Genomic DNA, 27428 nt, shown 5'->3' on the forward strand with positions numbered 1-27428 from the left:
GGATTTCACACCGTGCCTACCAGCATCTCCCGGCGGTCAGCCAATCAGTGCACTGCCCCGCCGCAGCACACTGATTGGCTGACCGCCGGGAGATGCCAGGAGGCTCCGAAGCAAGCAGGAGTCTGGAGCAGGTGATGTATGCTTCTGGTCAGGGCTGCGGGCGGCCGGGGGTTAAAGGGGCCGGGTTACATATCCGCAGCGGAATGAAAATTCCACTGCGGGTATGTGACCCCATAGACCTTCACTATACCAGGATCTGCAGCGGATTTCACTGCAAACTCGCAATATGAAATCCGCCACTGATCCGGTACGTGTGAAGGCACCCAAAAAGTGGAATATTCTTGAATGGCCACCGGATCTCAACCATTTAACTTGTGATAGACTAAACTTCAGACAGAAAGACCACAAACACACAGCGACTGAGAACGGCTGCAGTAAAGGCCGAACATTATAGAGGAGGAACACGGTGTCCAGTGATGTCCATGTGGTTCAGACTCCAGTTGCTCATTGCCAACAAAGGGTTTTCAACCAAGTATTAGGCTATGTTCACACAACGTTCTTTCAGCTCTGTTTAAAATGACGTCCGTTATTTTGAGTGTAAAATGACGGACGTCATTTAGCAGCCTGGCCTCCCCTTAGTGCAATGACTGGCGTTTGTACATTATACTAGTTTGGGTTACTAATTGCATTGCAAAGTCCATTGAATTTAATAGTAAAAAAGGAGAAAGAACGGTGGAAAAAGAAAAACTGTGTGTGAACAACTAATAAAAAACGTCCGCTGTTTGCAAAAGACGTCCGAAAATAATGATCATGTTCATTATTTTGACGTCCGCGGCAAAAACTTTAGTTATTCAATACACTGTGTGCACTGGACGTCCGTCTTTCCATTGACTTTAATGCATTGCCAATGCAGTCAGTTAAATCCTGGCAAAAACGGACGTTTTTTAAAATATGTAAATCGACCGCCTCTTCAATATTTTTGACGTTGTGTGAACATAGCCAAAGAAATGATCATTTTGTTTACAATTATTTAATTTGTCCAATTACTTGGACCCTAAAATGACGGGATTGTTAGTCCGTTCCATACATTTTCATGCAATCACTTTGTTTCACCTACGGAATTAAAGCTGAAAGTCTGAACTTGTACAGAAAAAAAAATGAGAAGGATGCTGTCTCCGTCTAAATATTTATGGACCTGACTGTACTTTACACCAGGAAATGTGGTTATTATTCTATCAGTGATAACATTTCACTGCACCTGAAAATACAGAAGCCAAAATAAAAGAGCAAAGAAGAAGATACGATGCGAGCAATGGTGTGTTCAGAATTCCGCCTGCCTAAGTGTGCCATAGCTTGTCTATGGGAGAGCGCGCCTCCTCCGCCGCCGCTCTCCGCACAAAGAAGTGACATGTAACTTCGAACATACCCTAATGGAGGATGATAGATATGACACATAATAATAATAGTAATAATAATTATAGTATACTTTTTTGCAGGTAAAGTAGATGAAAATATTCAACTGCTTAATCTCCTAAAATATATATTTTTTTTTAATTATATTATTTTAGTGCATTAAGAAAGTTCAGGTTTGTCCACAATACTTTGCTTCACAATTTCGTCAAAAAGGCGAAATAAATAAAGGTAGAGTAAGGAAGGTGTAAAATCCTCAGGATAGAAAAGCAATATGCCTTAAAATTAGAAAATGTACAATGAAACCTATGAAAAACAAAAGGGGCAGCCGAGACCACGGAAACACATTAGAAGCTTGACCCTTACCAGCCACCATACCCACCAAAGGAGTGACATCACTTAACTTTATGGACTCCATGCAACACGATTGTTGGTTGTATTGGAGCCGCCGTCTGGGGCTCGCTCCCAACACACTTCTAACCCGCTCCGGATCTGAGGGGACGGAGAGGACATCAAGCAAACAAGCCTCTGGCTACAAGAGTAATTGACAGGATAGGGAGCCAATGGCTCCTCACCCTGTAAAACACAGCGCAGCACAGCTAGCACATACAGTTAAAGGGCCAGGCACAGTAATTGGTGGTACTTGCTTGGGGGCTAACACTGGCACAGGTTGGATAGCAACACATTCGGAACTACGGCCAGTTTCCAGATGCACAGCTGGAGCTGTCTTGAATTCCAGATGCTTCCATAGGCTTCTATAGGGTCTTCCGTGCTGGAATTCCAGACAAAAATAGGGCAGGTCCTATAATTTCCAGACCTATTTTCTGGAACTGAGAGAAAATGAAAGGTGGCCATGCCCAATAGAAGTCTATGATTCTGGAAGTGCTTCCGGATTTCCTGATAAGAAATCCAGATAAATTTACAGGACGTGTGCATGAGGCCTTTTATTCAGGAAAGTCATACCTAACGCAATGATACCACAAACAAACAGTCCGGATCTCAATCCGACTGAAAATTCATGGCAAAAATGTAAAAAAAATTGTTCCATTACCGGGCTCCATCCGTCAGATCTGTCATCATCTCCCAGCTTGGTGCAGGATATTAGTGAAGCCCGGGCCTCGAAGAACCTCATTAGAATCATTTACTTTCTTATGTTTGATGTCTGTTTCATGAAGACAAAATATTCAGCTGATAAATGTCGTTTCGTGTCATATCTGTGATCTGTGTATTCGCTGTGAAGTATAAAAACCGATGGAACATCCTGTACGTGTGGCGATTCCGTAAGTGTCGGCAGGTAAGCAAAGCAAGCAGAGTCCTATCCAAACCTAATCACAGGGAACTATGGGGATTGTGCTGGTTTAGGCGATGTTCAGACAACGTTTTTTCAGCTGTTTAAAATGATGTCCGTTATTTTGAGTTTAAAATAACGGACGTCATTTAACTGTCTGGCCTCCCCTTAGTGCAATGACGGCTGCTGGTACATTATACTAGTTGGGTTACTAATTGTCCATTGGATTCGGATCAATTGAAAAGTCCATTGAATTTAATAGTAAAAACTGAGAAAGGACGGTGGAAAAAACAAACTGTGTGTGACCAACTAATAAAAAACGTCCGCTGTTTGCAAAAGACGTCCGAAAATAATGATCATGTTCATTATTTTGATGTTGGCGGTAAAAACAACCGTTATTCAGTAGATTGTGTGCATTGGACGTCCGTCTTCCCGTTGACTTCAATGCATTGCCATTGCAGTCAGTTAAATCGTGAGAATAAGGGACGTTTTTTTAAATATCCAAATTGGCCGCCTTTTCGCTATTTTTGACGTTGTGTGAACATAGCCATAGTCTTCTTCGCGGTCCATCATACAGCTGGTTATGTGTCTGCAAATTGGCGTTAAGGAAAATCTTTTGCCCATGGTGGGAAGTGGATGGTAGTGTGAAATATCTCCGCTAACTGTGATGCACCAAAAGCCGCCATGAAAGGAGAAAGCAGAGACAATGGCGCCAATCTCCTAAATCTACCTGGCAGGATGGTGACTTAGAGGACGAGGAGACCAGGCCATCTACAAGGTAAGATTAAAAATAAAAAAAGTGATTTTTAGCGATGAACAATAAATGATTGCAAATAAGATCTACCTGAAATCGTTTACCATTACACGGAGCGATAATTCGCCCAATCAATCGTTTAACGATTTTGAAGCAACGATTTGGTTTTTATAACGATCAGCGTTTAGACAAATAAATTGTTAGAAAAATTGTTAGAAAAATCATAAGAAAAATCGTTATTGCGATCGTTTTTAAGATCGCTTAAGCCCATCTCACACATAGGGTGAATCTTTGAAAGACTCTTTACATGAAGCGATCTGCGAATTTGTAGCGAACGGCGAATGACGATTTGAGAACATGTTGAAAGATCAAAATGAACGATTTCTCGCTCGTCGCTTGATCATTTGCTGTGTTTACACGGAACGATTATCGCTCAAATGCGATCGTTACTGCGAAAATTTGAACGACAATCGCTCCGTGTGAACGCAGCATTACACAGAACAATAGTCATTAGTTACAATGGTTTCTTTTTAATTAGAGCGAACGCTTAACATTGATTTTAGGTTCGGCTCAAAAGATACGATCAACGGCCATTTCAGGAGGGAGCAGAGAGGAGGGGTGTTCAGAGCCTAGATGGAGAGAAGAGCTCACATACAGTTTTCTGTGTCTTCAGCAGAAAGCAGGAGGCTCAGATCTGGGGGAATGAGACAGAAATGATTGAATTGTTTGTCTCTAGGAGGAGGGATGATTCAACATGTATTTTACCTGAGTGGAATGCCCCTTTCATTTCATCACATTTGTAGTTTACAGTATATAACATATAAAAATGTCAGATAATATGCAATCTAGGAAATATTCCAGTAAAGTCCGGCTTTACACCTCCTATTGGAGAACACAAATAGAAAGGCTACAAAATTGTAGAATCAATATTTTAAGTATTTTACTTTTAAATTTTAATGAGATCCCATGATATCTCCTTTCCAACCACTGCTGGAAGACGTTGCCCCCCTGGGCAGAGATTAGTCGGAGCGGGATCGTTGTCTGCCAAGTGAATCCTCTGCGAGGGAAGAGAAGAAACAAACGCTCTGAGCCTAGATTATAGGAATATCGCCCAGGACATAACCTCCCAGATACAGGAGAAGACTGATACTGGCTTCTCAGATGTGTCCCTGTAATTCATAGATACAAATGACATCTCTATAATGAAACCCCAGAAGGGGAGAACAAGACAAAACCAGTAAACAGATGGTCTTATTCCACCATACATTTAAAGGGGCACTCTGGCAAAAATTGTTTTCTTTCAAATCAACTGGTTTCAGAAAGTTATATAGATTTGTAATTTACTTCTATTTAAAAAATCTCCTGTCTTCCAGTACTTATCAGCTGCAGTATGCCCTGCAGGAATGGTGTATCCTCTCTAGTCTGACACAGTGCTCTCTGCTGCCACTGTCCAGAGCAGCAGCAAATCCCCATAGGAAACCTCTCCTGCTCTGGACAGTTCCTGACATGGACAGAGGTGGCGGCAGAGAGCACTGTGTCCGACTGGAGAGAATACACCACTTCCTGCAGGGCATACAGCAGCTGATAAGTACTGGCAGACTTGAGATTTCTAAATAGAAGTAAATTACAAATCTATATAACTTTTTGAAACCAGCTGACTTGAAAAAAAAAAAAAAAAAAGATTTTCACCCCCTTTAATCCCCTTTAATCCAAAGGTTCATGGACTAGGGATACGTGTTCATAATTTGTTAGAGAATAATAAAAAGTATATCTGGTGATAAAAAGATCCTGTTGTCTATGAGAAATGAATACTTGGCAGATCAAATTATTTATTACCGAGACAGGAGCAATAGTCACAGACCCTATTTATTCCCCTCACCCGCACCTTGCATGACCTTGATCCCCAGACAAATCCGCTGAGTTTTCTATTTACCTTTCTCAATGTTACATATTATAGTGGTTAATGACAGTATCATACAAGCGCTAACTGATTGACTAGGAAAAGAAACATATACATGTGGATAGCATGGAGCGGGGTTCCCTTCTCAGCACTGACCTTGGGTCCTCTTTGACCATAGTGTGGTCTCCCACCACAGGTGTTACTATTATATACACCCTTCGTAAAAGCCTGTACTTATTGTACTTCTGTGGTGATGAAGCTAGTGTATGTGTATGTTCAGAAGCTGCACAGCTGAAGTATGTAAAGGGTTATTGTTTATTTGTATGTCACATGAATCTGCAGACCAATAAGAATCTGTACTTGTTCTCACCTATCACCTCACTCTTTACTTCTTCTGTTTGCACTCTTCACCCACTCACAGCGCACCTTAGATGCCCTGGAGGAAGGAAGTCACATGGGTACAGGAAGAGTGTGTGTCTTTTCATGTTGGACATTGTAGAGGAAGGATGCAAGCTAGACGGCTCTCTACAGTGGTCCTCTCTGGGCTCCAGCCCTCTGCCAGGTCCCCATACCCTCAAGGGTCAGTCTTAGCTAGGACCCCGTATGGGTAGGAAGCAGGACAGGACACAGCTAACAGTTTCATCTCAGTGATGTTACACAACACTATGCAGTGCTAAGCCGCATCCAGGAGAGGACAAGTCAGAGACAACCTCAACCCACGCCGTGGACTAGGAGAGTCAAACAGCAGGAGAGTATCCACATACAGCAGTAAGCTACGAACTGATCCGGATAGAGCAAAGTTGCAGTACGCCTAGGAACGCTTTCTCGCAGCGGGGTTGTCAACAGGAAACCCTCAGCATTCCGCTCATCCCAGGTAACAAGGTCTGGGGCTTGTATCACCCCCTAGGACGGTTCAGGTGATAGTGTGAAGACTAATCAAAGGTCAATACATGGACACAAGTGTTCTTCTTAGCTCTATTCTACCTCATCCTCCGACATCCCGGCAGAGCACAGTACTACTTGAGTTGAGACTCTTACGACATCCTCCTCTGTGCTACTCTGTATCTCTCCACAAGCTACCCAGTCAGCACGACTATATCTCACGCTACATTCCTACTAAAGATTTGGTTGCCGTATTCTCAAGTATTTGTCTACAAGTGTTAGCAAGTGTATTCTCCAGCTTTATCAAGAGAAACGTCATAACCTTGTTACCCACTGCAAGCGAGTACCTTTCCTAGTAAAGACCAATTTATTATGGTAAAGAGACTCTGTGATCTTTCGCCTTACACCGACACAGCACACACCACATCCTAGGGACACTTCCCCTTCCTGTGGGTGGCAGTTCCGATAGTCCAGGAGGGTCACTACACCACTATGGCCATCCGTGATCACACTATCCCAAGGCACCCCATAGCAGCTGACACGCTCAGTCCAGGAAGCAGCCAGGGGAACCGGAGCGGAGGACAGAGGACCCCAGCGCTGGAGCATGGGAGGTAGGTGCACTTTATGTTCAGCCACCTTTTCCCCATCTCTTTTGATAAAAATGACAGACTTTTCCTTTAACAGTTTTTACTATTTTTTACAATTTAAAATAGTAAACTTGATCAATATCCCATTAAAGGGGTGTTCCGGTCAGGTGAAATACATATTCGATAATCCCCCCTCCTGGACACTAACAATTCCTTCAATACATGTCATTATCTTTTCAGTCCCCTTCCCCCAGTTCTGAGCCTACTCAACTGTGTGTGAGTTGTTCACTCCTTCCCCACTCTGATCCCCCTCCCTTCAAAGATGGTTTACGTAAACAATGTCCCTGGCCGACTGTGTCTGCACTCTGTAATGCTAGGAGGGTTACTCTGAGGTCATGTTGCTGGTGACCTCACTGTGATTAATCCTCCCGGCATTACAGAGTGCAGAAACAGCCGGCCAGGGTCATTGTTTACATGAGCCATCTTTGAAGGGAGGAGGGGGAGAGAAAAGCTCATATACAGTTTTCTGTGTCTTCAGCAGCAGCTCAGAAGTGGGGGAAGGAGACTGAATAGATAATAATATTCAGCATGTATTTTGCCTAACTGGATAACCCCTTTAAACTCCTTATATCTGTATCCTACTATCCATGTTTTTTATTTTTTTTTTTCTGGGGACGCACCACGTTAATAAGTTCCACGCTCTGCAATTATACATATAACTATAAACTGGACATATAAGTACAAAATAAAAGAAACTACTGGGGCGGGAATCCTAAATCTCGGTAAGAAATGTCCCGGTTTTGTGAGCAGACGCAGCAGGTGTTGCTCCTTGTACAAACCTTTGCCGACTCTTTTGGATTTTTGAGGAAGAATCAGTAAACACCATAAATCTCCCCCATAAGCCTCTCCACCTGGACGGCCGGGCAGTGATTTACGGCCGCCTCTAGTGCCGAGACTTTTACCAATAGATCACAGGTCGCTGCCGGGACGGGTGACGGGAGATATGAGACTCAATGAGCTACGATGGATCCATCATTTAGCATCACATCTGAGGTTATTGCAGCCACGTCTGTCGGTTCTCTGCCGCATATCTGGTGAGTCTCTCGTTCTACCTTCAGCTTCCGATATTCTCTATGTTATTCCTACTATATTACTATATTATTTCTACTTTCTGCACTTTTACAGGTCACAAATGATCTAATATAATCCTGTCTTCCTGGCTGTAATACCTGAGATATAAACCCACTACACTTAAAGGAATATTCCACTCATATATAACTTTTGATATGTTGCTGCCCATGGTGAGACTAACAATTCCTTCCATACTTGTTATTATCTATTCAGTCTTCTTCCCTCAGTTCTCAGCTGCTGCTTTCTGCTGAAGACACAAAAATCTGTGTGTGAGCTTTTCTCTCTGTCTCCCCTCCTGTATCTGCAGGAGCAGGGATTCCCCTCATAATGACAGGAGTCCCTGCTCTAAACTGTGGGGAATTTCTGGTGACCCAGGGCTCCTGTACAGTGACATCCTACTTCTCCAGGGAGCCTGTGTGTCTGCTATGCAGCTGAGTGCCGGCCGTCTGGAGAGGGAGGACATCACTGTGCAGGAGCGCTGGGGCTACTCTTACTCTCCTCCTGCACAAGACTGCTGGACCGCCGGTAGTATGAAGGGGTATGCACTTGGGGGTGGCCCGAGCTCCGTGCAGAGTGATGTCCTCCCACCCCAGGCAGCCAGCATGTCTCCCATGCATCTGAGCACGCTGGGGATGGAGGATTTCTCTGTGATCGGGGGTCGCCATAAGTGCCTGTGAGCCCCTTTCTGGCTGCCACTCACTAGTCATTATTATGGGAATCCATGCTCCTTTACAGTAAGTAGCGGTGCACAATGCCACTCCTTACTGCTAGTCCAGAGGAGGTAAGTGGTGATGCTATTGCTTCACCATTTAACTTTTTACACTCTACTCCTGACCCACAAAGTGTAAAAACCAATTAGACACTTTTACATTGTTCCCTATGGGTACGCACAGCTCGGGTCTTTAACTGCTCTGTTCTGAAACAGCTTTCCAGAAGAGATTGTGTTCTAGAATAGAGGTGTTACTGTATAAGAGATTAGTGGTTGTGACCAGCCATCCTGTATGGAGGACAGCACTCTGGTGGCTCCATAGAGAATGAATGGAGCTGTGGGTCATGTGCCGCCCCGCAGCTCCATTCATAACAAAGGAGTCGGGGCACTGATCTAGAGATCCTTGAGGGGCACAGAGGTCGGACCCCCACAATCAACAACATATTACAGTCTGTAATATTCTCTGTCAATTAAAGGGTCAACGAATAATATGACAATTCACTTCACTACAATGAACATCCCACCACTCTAATGGACTCCTGCATTGTACACCGCTTACCATGATACAAGGGAAGGGGGAACTACCGCCACATTTATTGCCCGGGGGCTTCTGCCTCTGCCCACCAACTTCGCTCCTGGGAGGGGCTTCCATCACATGCGCCAGAAATGAGAATGCTGCAAATACTGTACAGTACGTTTCCTTTTACAAAGAAAAATCTGTATTTGTCAACCAAACCTATAGCCTAATTATACAGTACAAGGCCATGTTCACACACAGTATTTTGCTCAGTATTTTTTTTTACCAAAACCAGGAGTGGATTGATAACACAGAAAGGCTATGCTCACACACTGTTAAAATTGAGTGGATGGCCGCCATATAATGGCAATGTTCACACAATGGTTTTTCTTGTCCGTTGATAACTTTTTAAAATAACGGCCATAATTTGGCTGTCGGTCCGTTATTCTAGGTCAGGTAGACTGATCGCCCTTTGTCTTTAATTGAAAAGTCCATTGAATTATATAGTAAAGACGGAGAAAGGACGGTGAAAAAAGAAAAACTTTGTGTGAACAACTAAAAATTAACGTTTGGTGTTTGCCAAAACGTCCGAATATAATTGTCACAATAATTTTTTGTAGTCTGTCATTAAATACACTGTGTGCAAATAACGTCCGTTGCTCTGTAGACTTCAATGCAATTCATTGACGTTTATTAAAATGATGCAATAACGGACTTTTAAGTAACAAAAAAAAAGGGGATGCCTTTTTTGCCGGTAAATGACGGCCATCCACTCAGTTTCAACAGTGTGTGAACATAGCCTTTCTGTGTTTTCAATCCACTCCTGGTTTTATATGCAAAATACTGACCAAAATCCTGTGTGTGAGCATAGCCTTATGGTACGTGCACACTACAGAATGGCGATGGATAACCCGTTGCGCATTGCGAGGCATTCTGCAGTGTATCAGTGTTATTTAATGCTCTAGATTCCATACTGTTTGTCGCACTTAAAGTGTCACTGTCGTTTAATTTTTTTTTTTTGCAGAAATCAATAGTCCAGGTGATTTTAAGAAACTTTGTAATTGGGTTTATTAGCCAAATCTGCCATTATCTGCATTCAAAAAGCCTTTTCCTAGGTCCCCCCCCCTCTTTCTCATTCACTGCTCATTATCAGGAAATCTCGACTCTTTTACATCAGTCGGGCCCTGTGTAACCTATGGAGAGGGGAGGGGGGAGGAGGGTGATTAGTCATCACCATAGAGCAGAGAACAAAGCATTACACAGCGGGACCTGTATGAAAGACGGTATTCAGAGGTCAGAGAGGTCAGTGCTGACTTCAGAGGAGATGGCCCAGTGATGTAGCTGTAAATTAACTCTTTGTTGTCCTGTTTTGGTGCCTCATCTCCCTCCACCCCTCCCCTCTCCATAGAGAACAATGAAGACAGGGGGGAGAGCTTCAAACTGCTTTTTCATGATAAAAATGCATTTTTTGGCTAATAAACCCCATTACAAAGTTTCTTAAAATCACCTGTACTATTGATTTCTGCAAAAAAAAAAAAAAAAAATTAAACAACAGTGACACGTTAATAACTTAGTTGTTTGAGAAGAGCCCAACCAGAATCCTTTGTCGCAGGTCCTGATAAATCTCTTCGGACTTAATTCACTGAAGTTGCTTTTATAAACCGGATTGGATTTCTGTTCGGCTTCTTCTATTAGGCCGCAGTTGACGCCCCGTGTTTGTGTATTTGTCATTTATTATGTCCTTTCATTACGATGCTTTTCATATCATAACAATCCCGATGTTCTTCCCAGACGGCGCGGGTCGCACAGGTTAATTTTTCCTCTTAGTGGAGTCCTTGAAGCGCTCGGCCCGATGGCTTCCGTGAGCGCAGGGTTCAGCAATTTCTTTCCTCTCATCTACAGGGATTTCTTAGCATCTCACACCGCCAGCTTCCCGCAATGTTGGAGACTTTTGAACGGTTTCAAAGATTGTGTTATATAAAAAAGAAATATCATCACAAAAATTATTACAATGCTTAATAGTGGAAGGTGATATGGAAGGCAGGAGAGATGGAGGACGTTATATGCCTCATAGCACATAGGAAATCCTGATATAATAACGCACCGGAGAACGTAATAACAAACATACAGTAGTCCAATAATCAGAGAAGATAGAAAGATAGAAGAGAATGAGAGATGAGAGAATAACAAAGTGCAGCCCGATGTTATCTCTGCAATCCGCTCATAATCTGGCTGCCTTATAACTGACTGCCTTATAACTGGCTGCCTTATAACCGACTGCCTTATAACCGACTGCCTTATAACCGGCTGCCTTATAACCGACTGCCTTATAACCGGCTGCCTTATAACTGACTGCCTTATAACTGGCTGCCTTATAACCGACTGCCTTATAACCGGCTGCCTTATAACCGGCTGCCTTATAACCGACTGCCTTATAACCGGCTGCCTTATAATTGACAGCCTTATAACCGACTGCCTTATAACCGGCTGCCTTATAACTGACTGCCTTATAAATGGCTGCCTTATAACCGACTGCCTTATAACCGGCTGCCTTATAACCGGCTGCCTTATAACCAACTGCCTTATAACCGGCTGCCTTATAACCGACTGCCTTATAACCGGCTGCCTTATAACCGACTGCCTTATAACCGGCTGCCTTATAACCGGCTGCCTTATAACCGACTGCCTTATAACCGGCTGCCTTATAATTGACAGCCTTATAACTGGCTGCCTTATAACTGGCTGCCTTATAACTGGCTGCCTTATAACCGGCTGCCTTATAACCAACTGCCTTATAACCGGCTGCCTTATAATTGACTGCCTTATAACTGGCTGCCTTATAACCGGCTGCCTTATAACCGACTGCCTTATAACCGACTGCCTTATAACCGACTGCCTTATAACCGGCTGCCTTATAATTGACAGCCTTATAACTGGCTGCCTTATAACTGGCTGCCTTATAACTGGCTGCCTTATAACCGCCTGCCTTATAACCGACTGCCTTATAACCGGCTGCCTTATAATTGACTGCCTTATAACTGGCTGCCTTATAACCGGCTGCCTTATAACCGACTGCCTTATAACCGACTGCCTTATAACCGACTGCCTTATAACCGGCTGCCTTATAACCGACTGCCTTATAACTGACTGCCTTAAAACTGACTTCCGCTCCTTCCGGGGGCTGGGAAAAGCTGGATCCAGTCCTAGGAAACTCCTCATGGTTTCCCAGGATTGGATCCAGCTTCCTGGCAGCTTTCCTAATTCACACGTCCGCTGTTCTGTCTGCAATTGCGGACAGAACATAAAACCAATGTCGTTCAATGGCCGCGTTCACGCATCCGTACGTGTATACGGGGCTGCGATTCATGCTGCAAAAAATCTGGACATGTTGTACTGCGCACTGTTTTTTGCGGCACGAATCGCTAGGGTAAGGAAGTGGAAACATAGGGCTCCGTGAAGCACAGAGCACTACGGATGCACATTCGTAGTGTGGGCTGCGGGTCTGCGGTCGCGGACTGCACTACGGGTGTCTGGCCGCTCTGTGCAGCGGGTGGATACAGCGGGAGGACTATGGCTATGGCTGTATCCCAGTTTTCCAGGCGTTCCTCCCGCTGTATCCACCCTCTCCATGGAGCGGCCAGACAGCGGGAATCTGATGCCGAGCGTTCGGGTTCGTACGAACCCGAACCTCAGCAGGTTTGGACCATTCCTATTTTGTAGTAATCATGGCTGTTGTTGCTGATTTGCAACAACGGCCGTGATTACTACGGAACTTACATAGTGCCAGGGCCGTCTTAACCATTGGGCATGGTAGGCGGCTGCCCGGGGGCCCATGCGTCCTAGGGGGCCCCTGCCCTGTGACATATTCCCTGGCCCTTTAACTGGGAGTGCTCCTGATCAGCGCTGGTAGATAGGGGCTGTGCACAGCTCGCTCTTGTGGCCGGAAGCTGCATTCTGCTTCCGGTCACTAGAGGTCTCTCTCACCCCCTGCATTCCCGTGCGGAGCAGGAGAGTGACGTCACCAGCAGAGCCCTGAGAGGAAGGAGAAGCTGGAGGCCTGAAGCACAAAGCCTGAGTGAGTATGTGCTGATACCAGAGGGGGGAGGCTAGCTGGCAGGGAAGGGGTTAATCATGGGAGTGCTCTCTGCAGGGATGCAGACAGGGCCGTGGGTGAACTGGTAAACAGGGAGGGGGAGGGATCGGGGGTGTAACTCCTCTGAGTGTATATATATCTCCATTCAGTGTATACAGCAGTGTATTATATACTTATCCTCCTCCTGAGTGTGTATATATATCTCCATTCAGTGTATACAGCAATGTATTATATACTTATCCTCCTCCTGAGTGTGTATATATATCTCCATTCAGTGTATACAGCAGTGTATTATATACTTATCCTCCTCCTGAGTGTGTATATATATCTCCATTCAGTGTATACAGCAATGTATTATATACTTATCCTCCTCCTGAGTGTATATATATCTCCATTCAGTGTATACAGCAGTGTATTATATACTTATCCTCCTCCTGAGTGTGTGTATATATCTCCATTCAGTGTATACAGCAATGTATTATATACTTATCCTTCACCTATCGCTCCATTGTTGTCTCCCTGTATGTATACTGTATAATACAATATACAGGGAAACAACATGGTTCATATATAGAGAAGGGCAAAACAACATGTCTCATATATAATAGTCATGTTGTTGCCCCTCTGTATATATAAGACATGTTGTTGCCCCTCTGTATATATGAGACATGTTGTTTTGCCCTTCTCTATATATAAGCCGTGTTGTTTCCCTGTATACTGTATAATACAGTATACACAGACTCCCTGTATTATACAGTATACAGGGAGACAACATGGCGTATATGCAGAGGGACAGCAACATGTCTAATATATAGAGAGGGGCACCAATATATATTAATTAGGCTTTTACCCACCACCTGTATACCCCACATATACCTGTACCCCCCATATATATATTTGTACACATATATCACTATTATAGGCTATATAACCACCTACCTACTGCTCCACCCTTATACCTGTATCTATATGGTAGATAAATAGGTGGTAAGGTATATTGCCTGTAATAGTGATATACTGTATGTGTGCAACATATATGACAATCACTATTATAGGCAATATACAGTGGTGCCTTGGATTACGAGCATAATTCGTTCCAGGACCGTGCTTGTAATCCAAATCACTCTTAAACCAAAGCAAATTTTCCCATAAGAAATTATAGAAATGCAGACAATTGGTTCCACACCCAAAAAATAATGATTTATTATTCTGAATAACATGTAAAACAGATGAAACAAACATATTGTGATATTATAAGTTACTGTACAGTAATGGAGCGGATGGGAAACACAAGGGCTGATAGAGACTGCAGGGAGCATGAAGGAATGAGCAGGGCAGATGTGGGCACATACATGCAGCGCTCTCTGTCCGGGGAGAGAGGGGTTACAGCTATGGAGAGATTACCCCCACAGTCCTGTCCCCTGATGTAGGCCCCAGCCTGAAGTGGATCTGCTATGATTTGGCAGGTGAGGGAGACTTCCTGGGTCAGAGTACAGGGCTGTAGACACCGCTATTCAGACCATGTCCCTCCTCCACCCGCCCTCCCACCCAATACAGGGAGCTCTTAAACCAAAACAATGCTCTTAAACCAAGTCACAGTTTTGAAAAACTGTGATCTCTTAAACCAAGTTACTCTTAAACCAAGGTACCACTGTACCTTACCAGATAAGAGGGGCGGCGGCCGCTAGGGGGGGGGGTGTAATTCGCACCTCTGCCCAGGGGCCCATAATGCTGTTAAGACGGCCCTGCATAGTGCTGGCGTCTATGGAATCCCGGCCGGAGTGTATACACATAGTACATATATACATACACATGGTATGCACTCTGGCCAGGATCCCCAGTGGCACCGCAAAAAACTGACATGTCAGTGCGCAAAGCCTGTCAGTGCACACAATGGAGCGTGTGGCTCCGGGTGCACACTCCATTGTCAGCGGGGAATTCAGATGCGGGCGCACACTGATGTACCCATGTCTGCATTCAGCGCCAGTGATGATCATCCGTCTGGTACTGCAGTACAGAATGGCCGGTGTCTCACGTTGTGTGAAGATGGCTGCATCGTTCCTTTATTTGCTGAGATCAGATGGAGTAACCGATCGTTGTAACTAACGACTATCATTCTGTGTAATATGGGGAACGATTTCAGGTTAACGAGAAATAATCTTGTTTGCGATTGTTTATTATTAATCGTTAAAAATCGCTTTGTCTCATAGGACTCCTAGGTTGTTATTAGACGAAACAATTTTTAACGATTATAGGAAAGAGTTGTGTGAGCTAAACCCAAACTCATATGTACAGTATATGTTAAGTATAAACTCAGAATGCTAAACGATTAACGATCCCAAACGAGCTGTCATTAAATATCGGCCGTTATTTGGACTTAGGCTATGTTCACACTACGTATATGTCTGGCCGCATATTTTACGCGGCCGGACATATACGTGTGAAACTCCGGCCGGGATTTACGTAAGTTGTGGCCGGCTACGTACGGTCCGTGAACTTACGCCCGTAGTCTACTTACGCTTCCCGAGCGGCGTACGTAGCGATCTGACAGCGGTCTTGTACTTGGATATCTTCGGCTAGCCCCGGACACCCCACAGAACCTTTCGGATCGGCAAATCAAAGTGCAAAAATGAAGAAATCACCACTCCGTACGGGACCGCATGTCACGCTACGGGCGTAAGTTATGGCATTTCCTTCCTGAAACAATGGTTTGGTTCATATTTTACGGCGCTGCGTACGATCCGGGCGTAAGTTCGTACGCAGTGTGAACGGTGCAGCCGTAGACCCTATACTTTCCATTGTACGCAAACTACGTAAGTCTCCGGCCGCTTATTCACAGAGCGCGCTACGGCCGGAAACTTACGTAGTGTGAACATAGCCTTAAAATGTTTTGGACTAAAAATGATTGTGTCAAAAAACGGCCAAATAAGGTAAAATAAATATACAGTAGCGTATCTTTTATTTACAGGCATAAAAAAACAAAACATGCAGTGAAGGAAGGAAGGTGAATCGCTTGACAGCAGCTGCAGTGGAGATGTATGTGAAGCTGATCACCGGGGGGGTAGACGTTCAGTCCCTGATCAGCATCTAATAATAATAATAATAATAATAATGTAATAATAATAAATAATGTAATAATAATAATAATAATAAACAATGAATTAATAATAATAATAATAATAATAATGTAATAATAATAATAATAATAATAATAATAATAAACAATGAATTAATAATAATAATAATAATAATAATAATAATAATAATAATAATAATAATAATAATGTAGTAATAATAATAATAATAATAATAAACAATGAATTAATAATAATAATAATAATAATAATAATAATAATAATAATAATAATAATAATAATAATTGCTTCATTGTAGCGATATGTTTCACCTTTGTCACATTACTGTACAGTGTCTGGTGTGAGGACTATGCAGCCCAGAATGCTTTATTTTTCCGAGAAATAATAGTACAAGTTTTGAGACAGCAAGGAATGCTGGGAGATTTTTAGGTCTGAAGACAGAAGAACTGTTATACTGTATCCGTCACTTCAAATCAATCCATAGTACAAGTCAATATAAGAACCTCTGTTACAGAATCTTACTGTAGTCGTGAGGCTGTTGCCTCCCACCCGCCTTCTTCTCTGTTCATCAGTAAAGGAAAATCTTCCACAGTTTGAAGGAGTGTGAATACAGGCCCATACAAGTCTATGGAGGGGGGAGGGGCCAAGGGGGATGAGCGAGCAGGAGGTGCTGACAAGTCAGAGAGGATCCAGGGTCACAAAACACAGGTCAGATTGATGAATACTGGTCTGGAAACTTCTAAAAGTTTAATACAGTGAATAGTGTATAGGAGCCAGACATAGGCCAGTGTATATTACAGCTGAGCATAGGGGAAGCAGACACAGAGATGGTAACCAGGAGGGGACATGGTATACAAAATCAGTAGTCGGAAGAGCAGAAAGTAACAAAGAAGTAAACTCACCCATTCTCCTGCCTTGTAGCCCGCTCCCAGCAGCCGGGGTCCTTCAGTTATGATAGCTGCAACGTCACGTCCCTGGCTGAGTGATTTCCCGCCCAGCCAATCAGTGACTGGGGCGGGACACCATCATTCTTTGCAGCCGTTCTCCTAATATGCAGGAGAATAGGATTCTTGCCGCACCCCTCCCCCACCCTCCAGCTGCTGATTGACAGGTGACTGCCTATACACTGCATGGATAGATAACTGCCAATCAGCAGCTGGGGGGTGGAGTTTTCTGCTTCTCATGAATATCCAGGACTACTGAGCTCATGCACATAATGGAGAGGACTACTTATTGTCCATGTTACTCAGGAGGAGATCTCTGGATCAGCTGCACAGAACAATGTAAGTGATCCATCATTCTGTTCAGCCTCTCTGTCACTAGTTTATATAGGATAGGAGACCATATTAATATTAATCCTTCCCATAAGTCTTTGCTTTCATTCTACTGTCGGTTTGGACAATGTTTTCCTTTTGGCTCAAAACAAACTGAAATATCAGGAGGAAAATATCAATAGGAGGAAGCAGCAATTCAAACACAGAAACCACTAAAACAGCTCATAGTAAGACAATTATAGACCAGGGCTAGGGACCTCAGCTCTCCAGCTATTGTAAAACTACAACTCCCATCATGCCTGGACAGCCAACGCCTTATCTCCCCCCCCCCCATATATAACGGATATAGGCACAGGCCGATCAATAATCTGTATTGGAATAATCTGCTGTAATCCGGTATAGCTGATTAAGTTAACGAGCAATTACCAATGCTTGTCAATGGCTAATGATCTGATTTATTACAGGCCGGTGTCCAGGAATCAGCACTGTTCACCCACTTTATCCTTTTGCTGCCAGACAATTTCGCTCTTGATCGGCCACAGCGAAGTTATGTCCGTATTGCGTGTCAAACCATTAGACAACAGTTGTTATCTTCATACAGGTAATGTAGCCGATTCAGAATTTATTTTAAAGTGTTAAAGGGGTATTCCACTCAAACATAACTTTTGATATGTTGTTGCCCATGATGAGACTAACAATTCCTTCCATACTTGTTATTATCTATTCAGTCTCCTTCCCCCAGTTCTCAGCTGCTGATTTCTGCTGAAGACACAGAAATCTGTGTGTGAGCTTTTCTCCCTGTCTCCTCCTCCTCCCCCCTCCCTTCTGAGACAGATGATGTAAACAAGTCCCTGGCAGGCTGCTCTGGACAGTTCCTGACATGGACAGAGGTGGCAGCAGAGAGCACTGTGTCAGACTGGAGAGAATACACCACTTCCTGCAGGATATACAGCAGCTGATAAGTACTGGACTTGGGATTTTTTAAATAGAAGTAATATACATATCTATATAACTTTCTGAAACCAGTTGATTTGAAAGAAAAAGATTTTTGTCGGAGTGCCCCTTTAAAACTAAGGAAGATAATCGAAAATGTCTATGTAAGGTTGCAGGAAGGTTATTAGAGAAAAACCCTCTCATGTCAAATTTTGAGTTTGTCTTTAATTTCAAAAACATAAACTAGTGTGCGCATTGGCACCGTCCTGCACAGATGGTAGTAGTGTATGGTAGCAGGTAAATTCCCAGCCAAAAAATAATGTGCTTAATCTGCAATAGAAATGTCTGCCAAAGAGGCAGCCGTCCTGCAACCAGAACAATCGTCTGGAAGAGAACGCAAAAAATCCCTCTATACACCAAAAATACCGACTCCTATCCTGTCATCTGGTGGTGTAGTGACCCTCCCGGACTATCGGAACTGCCCCCCACAGGAAGGGGAAGTGTCCCTAGGATGTGGTGTGTGCTGTGTCGGTGTAAGGCGAAAGATCACAGAGTCTCTTTACTATAAATAAATTGGTCTTTACTAGGAAAGGTACTCGCTTGCAGTAGGTTACAAGGTTATGACGTTTCTCTTGATAAAGCTGGAGAATACACTTGATAACACTTGTAGACAAATACTTGATCACACAGCAACCAAATCTCCGATAGGAATGTAGTGTGAGATATAGTCGTGCCGACTGAGTAATTTGTGTGCTGATACAGAGAAGCAGCGAGGAGGATGTCATGAGAGTCTCAACCCAAGTAGTACCGTGCTCTGCCAGGATGTTGTAGGATGAGGTAGAATAGTGCTTTTTAAGAAGAATACCTGTGCCCGTGTATTAACCACCTAATGCCCACTAGATTTGGCTGAACCATCCTAGAGGGTGACACAAGCCCCAGACCTTGTTACCTGGGATGAGCAGAATGCTGACAACCGTGCTGCAAGATAGAGTTCCTAGGCTTACTGCAACTTTGCTCTATCTGGATCAGTTCCTAGCTTACTGCTGTCTTTGGATACTGTCCTGCTCTGTGACTCTCCTAGTCCACGGCGTGGGTTGAGGTTGTCTCTGACTTATCTTCTCCTGAAAGGGGTTTAACACTGCATAGTGTTGTGTAGCATCACTGAGAAGAAGCTGTTAGCCGTGTCCTGTCTGATGTCCTACCCATACGGGGCTCTGACTAAGACTGAACCTTGAGGGAATGGGGACCTGGCAGCTTGCCAGGGCCCAGATAGGACCACTGTAGAGAGCTGTCTAGCTTGAATACTTCCTCTGTAATGTCCAACACGAAAGACCCATGCACTTCCTCCACCTATGTGACTTCCTTCCTCCAGGGCATCTAAAGTGCGCTGTGAGTGGGTGAAAAGTGCAGAACAAAAGAAGTTAAGAGAGAGGTGATAGGAGAGAAGAAGTACAGATTCCTATTGGTTTGCAGATCCATGTGACATACAAATAAACAATAACCCTTTACACACTTCAGCTGTGCAGTATCTGAAAAGACATATCTAATACAGTGACATCTAGTGGCAAAACTTTATCACTACTTTTATCACCACATAAGTACAATAAGTACAGGCTTTTAGGAAGGGTGTATATAGTAGTAACACCCGTGGTAGGACACCACACATAAAGCCGGGCCACTGCACATGAACAAAACTACACCGAGTGCGGGAACCGGTCACCGGGTTTGAAAAAAGGACCATGCCCCCGGGGACCCTGCAACGGAATTTCCAGAAGGGCCACGAAGAAGGTGGCTAAATATAATAACATGCACCTACCCATGGAGGAGGGTCCACGGTTCCTGGTTCCACGGCCGCTTCCTGGTCTGAGCGGGGACCCGGGTTGTGACGTATATACTCCGCTTAGCCAGGCAGCGGCCGAGTCAGGACCAGGAACCGGAGCGGAGATCAGTGAACCCCAGCGCTGGAGCCAGGGAGGTAGGTGCATGTTGTTATGTTCAGCCCCTGCCACCTCCTCTGGCTCCAGTCTGAGCCCGGACTTCTCCTTTAAGAAAAGAGCTGGAGGGAGAATATGGAATGTTGTAATTCTCACATTTACACTCAGCATAAATAGTGATTATTCCTCGCTACTAAATCCCCGAGCCGTGGAAAGGACGAGGGGCTCCGGGAAGGCAGCCTGAGCATCCTGAGACGGATTAGCAAGGAGTGGAGCCGGTCCCCTTTATTTTGTGTGAAGGAGGAGATTGCTATGGGTGCTAGCTCCGCACACAGAAGGAAGCTTCATCCCAGCACAGTCCCCGTTCCACAGGCAGTAACGCAGCCACAGGACTCCCACTGAGTAATAAGCACTTAGGAACTCCAGATGGAAGAACGTCCCTGATAAAGGTGGGGGCAAAGAAGAGAGAGAGGACGTGAGCCATGGCCGGACAGAGTGATCGCATCAAAGAATCCTGAAAGTAAGCCTTTACCTCTTCTTTGTCTCTGCGGTCACATAGTCTGTGTGTTATATTGCATTGCCGCAAGTAACTTGTATTAGACGCCGAGATTACAAGTGACAGCAAAAGGTCGGCAAAAACAGCAACTTTCTTTGGAATCTAACATTTACATGAAGATGAAGATACAAGGATGTCCCGTTAGTTGAGTCATGGTGGCATTGAGGGATGCACGGGGAACGCTGCGTCCCCAGATATATGACCAGGTGGGGCAGGGTATACCTGGGATTGCATGCTGTAACTTGATGGATGGAAAGACAGGAGACAGGAGGTCACGGTGATGGATTTGTCCTTGTTCAGACCCCACCCATCCTCTTCCTGCTCCTACGCAGATGTCACCCTGACATTCGCTTTATGTGACATCACACCCAGGAATACTGTTACTCATATTAATGTAATTTTCCAGTTCTGTAATAAAATGCGACAATGCCCGTGTGTTACCGGCCGCCATCTACCTGGTCTCCAGGTACACAATGGTGTGCAGGGTTCCTATTAAAAAAAAAGAAGAGACGCTGGTTACTAAAAATTTTAATTCTTCCCCTGTATGTAAAACTGAGACCTGTAGCCGTCAGACAGTCAGCGCATTAGTCACTATAATAATGGAGAAGCAGAGACGTCTAGGAGTGGGATGAACCTTCCGGAACTTGCTTAGAACTCTGCGAGATCCTGACTATAGAACATGAGAAATGATCCAATCAGAAAGTTATTCATAGATTCGGCTTTATGAAATAAATGGTGACCAGGGTCTTAAAGTGAATGTACCTCTAAGTACAACGCTTTGTGTTCCCGAGCACTGGCCGGGCATGAAGCATTGGGGGCAGATCTGCCCTCTGGTACGCGGCTTCATTGATCTAATGGGGGAGGGGAGAGGGGAGGCCTTCCCCTTAGTGCTTCATGCACATGAGTCGCAACCAGGCGGCGGTTCAAAACAAGGACCACGGCACCGGCATCCTTGCACCGGCATCAGTCTGTAAGTATAAAAAACCCATATCAATGTATTTGGTGGTACATTGGCTTTACAGGGAATCTGTCAGCTGAAATTCTTGTTCCAAACTGCTGACACTGTTAGATGCTGGTAGGTCAAGGAGACACATGGTGCCCACATATATCTGTCTGTGCTTCCAGGATGTAGAAAAATGCTTTTATTGTTTAGTACACACAGTCAGAGAGGATTTCCTGAGCTCTTGGAGTGCAGCAAGCTGTAAAGCCTCTTTGACTCCTTGTAATAGAGAATGAAAACATTTCTCTACATCCTGGAAGCACAGACAGATATATGGAAGGTACCAGGTGTCTCTTGATGTAACAGCATCTAAAAGTAAAATACTGACAATGAGAGAAAGGAGCTGCTGCACCTCACACCTATGGCTGACACTAATGCCTCTCGGCTACATTTAAAAACCAACGCCAGGATGTTGGTATATAATTTGATCAAACCACATTGCCCCATGTACCACATGCAGGTCTCCTGGTTCACATGGGTCCCTCAACACTGTGTCGGTCTGTGATCGCCAACCATGCAAGGCGTGCACACACAGAGAAAAGGGGGGCCATGGAATGGACCCGCAACCCCAACGTCACAGGACCAAACCCCAAGGGCCCCCCCCAAAACCCTGCAGGCACCACCGGCGGAGTATAATTATGGTCTTGCTACTCACCATTACTCCTGCAGATAGAATGGGATGGATAGGAGGTACTTGCCATGTGTGCACAGGTGCTTCCTGCTAATTGGGGTCACATGGGTCTTACAAGGAGGAGTGCCAATTGCTCAGAAAAAAGAGAAAAGTAAAATGCGACATGGAGAGAAAGGAGCTAAAAGTGTCTGCGGTTTGGAACGTGAATTACATCTGACAGATTCCCTTTAAGATTGGGATATCTACTGGGCTGACAGGGGTAGTACTGACAGGAATACAATGAGGTCACCAGATCAAAGTAAGCATGCTTAATAAGAGATACCAAAGTTCTCTGAAAATAAGACCTACCTTCATTCTGCAGGCTTCTTGGAGTAGACGTGAAATATAATCCCTAGTTACAGTCAGCTGACCCGACCCCTGACACTGGGTACTGAGCGTCAGCCAATTGGGGCCAGACTTGTTATGCTCCACCCCCAACTGCTCAAGACAAGCTGCAGGGGAGGCAAGGGGTAAGGAGATGCACAGTATATTGAATATGGGAGTATGGAGGCCAATTATAGAGGGGGAAGGGCAGTAGCGTAGCTACCATAGAGGCAGGGAAGGCGGTTGCTATGGGGCCCGTGGAGGGAGGGGGCCCAGGGAAGATAAGAGCCTCCTCTGTCCTTCTGCTTAACCCCTTACGTACTGCAGTGTGTAAGTGACCTAGTGTTCTCTTACATGCTGCAACACAAAAAGGGTTAATATAAGCTCAAGACAATTAGCTCTCTGATAACCTCTGACCTCTGAGCTCCTGCAGAGGTTAGAGGTTATCAGTGCAGGAGTAGCAGGAGAGAGCTAATTGTCTCCTGCATTAACCCTTTGTTTGTGTTGCAGCATGTAAGAGAACACTGGGTCACTTACACACTGCAGTAAATAAGGGGTTAAGCAAAAGGTAGTCTGCTCCCGCACCTATGTATATAACCATGAGGCTCCTAATACGCTGTTATAGTTAAATACAGTGGATGGACAGAACAAGCAGACATTGGCTTTCTCCTCTGCCAGTCACTGTTGTGGCTGCACGCAGGATTCTGACTCTGGCCACAAGAGAATTTATATAACATACCGAGTATATATATAACATACAGTTTTTTTGCTATGGGGCCCCATGAATTCTAGCTACGCCCCTGGGGAAGGGGTAGACAGTATGGGGGAACAGCTTGGGGGGGGGGGGGGGGGGGGGTAGGAGGTAAACAGTATAGAGGCCTGACTACAGGGGGGAAGGAGGTATATAGTATGGGGCCTACCTTCAGGGGGGGTATGTATACAGAATGGGGGAACAACTACAGAGGGGGGGAGGTATACAGTATGGGGGGAACAACTACAGAGGGGGAGGGAGGTATACAGTATGGGGGAACAACTACAGAGGGGGGGAGGTATACAGTATGGGGGAACAACTACAGAGGGGGAGGGAGGTAAACAGTATGGGGGAGGGAGGTATACAGTATGGGGGAGGGAGGTATACAGTATGGGGGAATAACTACAGAGGGGGAGGGAGGTATACAGTATGGGGGAACAACTACAGAGGAGGGATGTATACAGTATGGGGGAACAGCTACGGGGGGGGGGGGGGGGTAGGAGCTAAACAGTATAGAGGCCTGACTACAGGGGGGAAGGGGGTATATAGTATGGGGCCTACCTTCAGGGGGGTATGTACACAGTATGGGGGAAACAACTACAGAGGAGGGAGGTATACAGTATGGGGGGGGGGACAACTACAGAGGGGGAGGTATACAGTATGAGGGAAACAACTACAGAGGAGGAAGGTATACAGTATGGGGGGGGGACAACTACAGAGGGGGAGGGAGGTATACAGTATGGGGGAACAACTACAGAGGGGGGAGGGGGGTATACAGTATGGGGGGAGAGAGATATACAGTATGGGGGGAGGTATACAGCATGGGAGGGACAACTACAGAGGAGGAAGGTATACAGTATGGGGGGGGGGACAACTACAGAGGGGGAGGTATACAGTATGAGGGAAACAACTACAGAGGAGGAAGGTATACAGTATGGGGGGGGGACAACTACAGAGGGGGAGGGGGGTATACAGTATGGGGGAACAACTACAGAGGGGGGGAGGTATACAGTATGGGGGAGCAACTACAGAGGGGGGGAGGTATACAGTATGGGGGGAGGTATACAGTATGGGGGAGCAACTACAGAGGGGGGGAGGTATACAGTATGGAAGCATGTTACACCTATGTGGCCTGGGCTATGGAGCTTCCCTGTGCTCGGCCATGTTAGGAGGCTCTGTAGAGAATGAATGGAGCAGGTCTTTCATTCTGGGGGCTAAGTCACATCCATCCTCATGTTCCCGGGGTCCCAGTGATCAGACCCCCCACTGATCAGCTTCTTATTCCCTAACCTGTGGATTGGGGATAACTTCTTGAGATGAGAATACCCCTTTCATATTTTCTTTCCATATTGGATCTCAAAACCAAGCAAATATTGGAAATAATATGTCCGTCACAGAACATGTAATATATGTAATGTAATATAAGCCTAATGTAATGTAATATAAGCCTATTGTAGTGTAATATAAGCCTAATGTAGTGTAATATAAGCCTATTGTAGTGTAATATAAGCCTAATGTAATGTAATATAAGCCTAATGTAGTGTAATATAAGCCTATTGTAGTGTAATATAAGCCTATCTGATTCTGTCATCTTTTGATTTTATGCTGTAAAACATTATTGGTTGGACTCAAAGCTCACCTCATTTCAGCCTCATTTACCAGTGTAATGTACAGGAGTTGGGGGTCTCAGTGTTGTGTACAGGAGTTGGGGGGTCTCAGTGTAATGTACAGGAGTTGGGGGGTCTCAGTGTAATGTACAGGAGTTGGGGGGTCTCAGTGTAATGTACAGGAGTTGGGGGGTCTCAGTGTTGTGTACAGGAGTTGAGGGTCTCAGTGTTGTGTACAGGAGTTGGGGGTCTCAGTGTTGTGTACAGGAGTTGGGGGGTCTCAGTGTAATGTACAGGAGTTGGGGGGTCTCAGTGTAATGTACAGGAGTTGGGGGGTCTCAGTGTAATGTACAGGAGTTGGGGGGTCTCAGTGTAATGTACAGGAGTTGGGGGTCTCAGTGTTGTGTACAGGAGTTGGGGGGTCTCAGTGTAATGTACAGGAGTTGGGGGGTCTCAGTGTAATGTACAGGAGTTGGGGGGTCTCAGTGTAATGTACAGGAGTTGGGGGTCTCAGTGTAATGTACAGGAGTTGGGGGGTCTCAGTGTTGTGTACAGGAGTTGGGGGTCTCAGTGTTGTGTACAGGAGTTGGGGGTCTCAGTGTTGTGTACAGGAGTTGGGGGTCTCAGTGTTGTGTACAGGAGTTGGGGGTCTCAGTGTAATGTACAGGAGTTGGGGGTCTCAGTGTTGTGTACAGGAGTTGGGGGGTCTCAGTGTTGTGTACAGGAGTTGGGGGTCTCAGTGTTGTGTACAGGAGTTAGGGGTCTCAGTGTAGTGTACAGGAGTTGGGGGGGGTCTCAGTGTAATGTACAGGAGTTGGGGGGTCTCAGTGTTGTGTATAGGAGTTGGGGGTCTCAGTGTAATGTACAGGAGTTGGGGGTCTCAGTGTTGTGTACAGGAGTTGGGGGTCTCACTGTTGTGTACAGGAGTTGGGGGTTTCAGTGTTGTGTACAGGAGTTGGGGGTCTCAGTGTTGTGTACAGGAGTTGGGGGTCTCAGTGTAATGTACAGGAGTTGGGGGTCTCAGTGTTGTGTACAGGAGTTGGGGGGTCTCAGTGTTGTGTACAGGAGTTGGGGGTCTCAGTGTTGTGTACAGGAGTTGGGGGTCTCAGTGTAATGTACAGGAGTTGGGGGTCTCAGTGTTGTGTACAGGAGTTGGGGGTCTCAGTGTAGTGTATAGGAGTTGGGGGGGGGGGTCTCAGTGTTGTATACAGGAGTTGGGGGTCTCAGTGTAATGTACAGGAGTTGGGGGTCTCAGTGTAATGTACAGGAGTTGGGGGTCTCAGTGTAATGTACAGGAGTTGGGGGGTCTCAGTGTAATGTACAGGAGTTGGGGGGTCTCAGTGTTGTGTACAGGAGTTGGGGGTCTCAGTGTAATGTACAGGAGTTGGGGGTCTCAGTGTAGTATACAGGAGTTGGGGGTCTCAGTGTAGTGTACAGGAGTTGGGGGTCTCAGTGTAATGTACAGGAGTTGGGGGTCTCAGTGCTGTGTACAGGAGTTGGGGGTCTTAGTGTAATGTACAGGAGTTGGGGGTCTCAGTGTTGTGTACAGGAGTTGGGGGTCTCAGTGTAGTGTATAGGAGTTGGGGGGGTCTCAGTGTTGTATACAGGAGTTGGGGGTCTCAGTGTAATGTACGGGAGTTGGGGGTCTCAGTGTAATGTACAGGAGTTGGGGGTCTCAGTGTAATGTACAGGAGTTGGGGGGTCTCAGTGTAATGTACAGGAGTTGGGGGGTCTCAGTGTTGTGTACAGGAGTTGGGGGTCTCAGTGTAATGTACAGGAGTTGGGGGTCTCAGTGTAGTATACAGGAGTTGGGGGTCTCAGTGTAGTGTACAGGAGTTGGGGGTCTCAGTGTAATGTACAGGAGTTGGGGGTCTCAGTGCTGTGTACAGGAGTTGGGGGTCTCAGTGTAATGTACAGGAGTTGGGGGTCTCAGTGTAATGTACAGGAGTTGGGGGTCTCAGTGCTGTGTACAGGAGTTGGGGGTCTCAGTGTTGTGTACAGGAGTTGGGGGTC

The 27428-nt window shown here is 45.3% G+C and overlaps 1 protein-coding gene across 1 annotated transcript in view; it reads left to right on the plus strand.

Moving 5' to 3' along the window:
- The first annotated feature begins 20869 nt into the window (after positions 1-20869).
- The window catches only part of NOS1 (nitric oxide synthase 1), a 211712-nt gene continuing 205153 nt past the window's right edge, over positions 20870-27428 (plus strand). The window contains exon 1 of the mRNA XM_069960742.1: positions 20870-21027. The gene's annotated coding sequence lies outside the window, so the exon portion shown is untranslated. The remainder of the gene's footprint in view (positions 21028-27428) is intronic.

Source organism: Dendropsophus ebraccatus, chromosome 3 (assembly GCF_027789765.1).
Source record: "Dendropsophus ebraccatus isolate aDenEbr1 chromosome 3, aDenEbr1.pat, whole genome shotgun sequence".
NCBI lineage: Eukaryota > Metazoa > Chordata > Amphibia > Anura > Hylidae > Dendropsophus > Dendropsophus ebraccatus.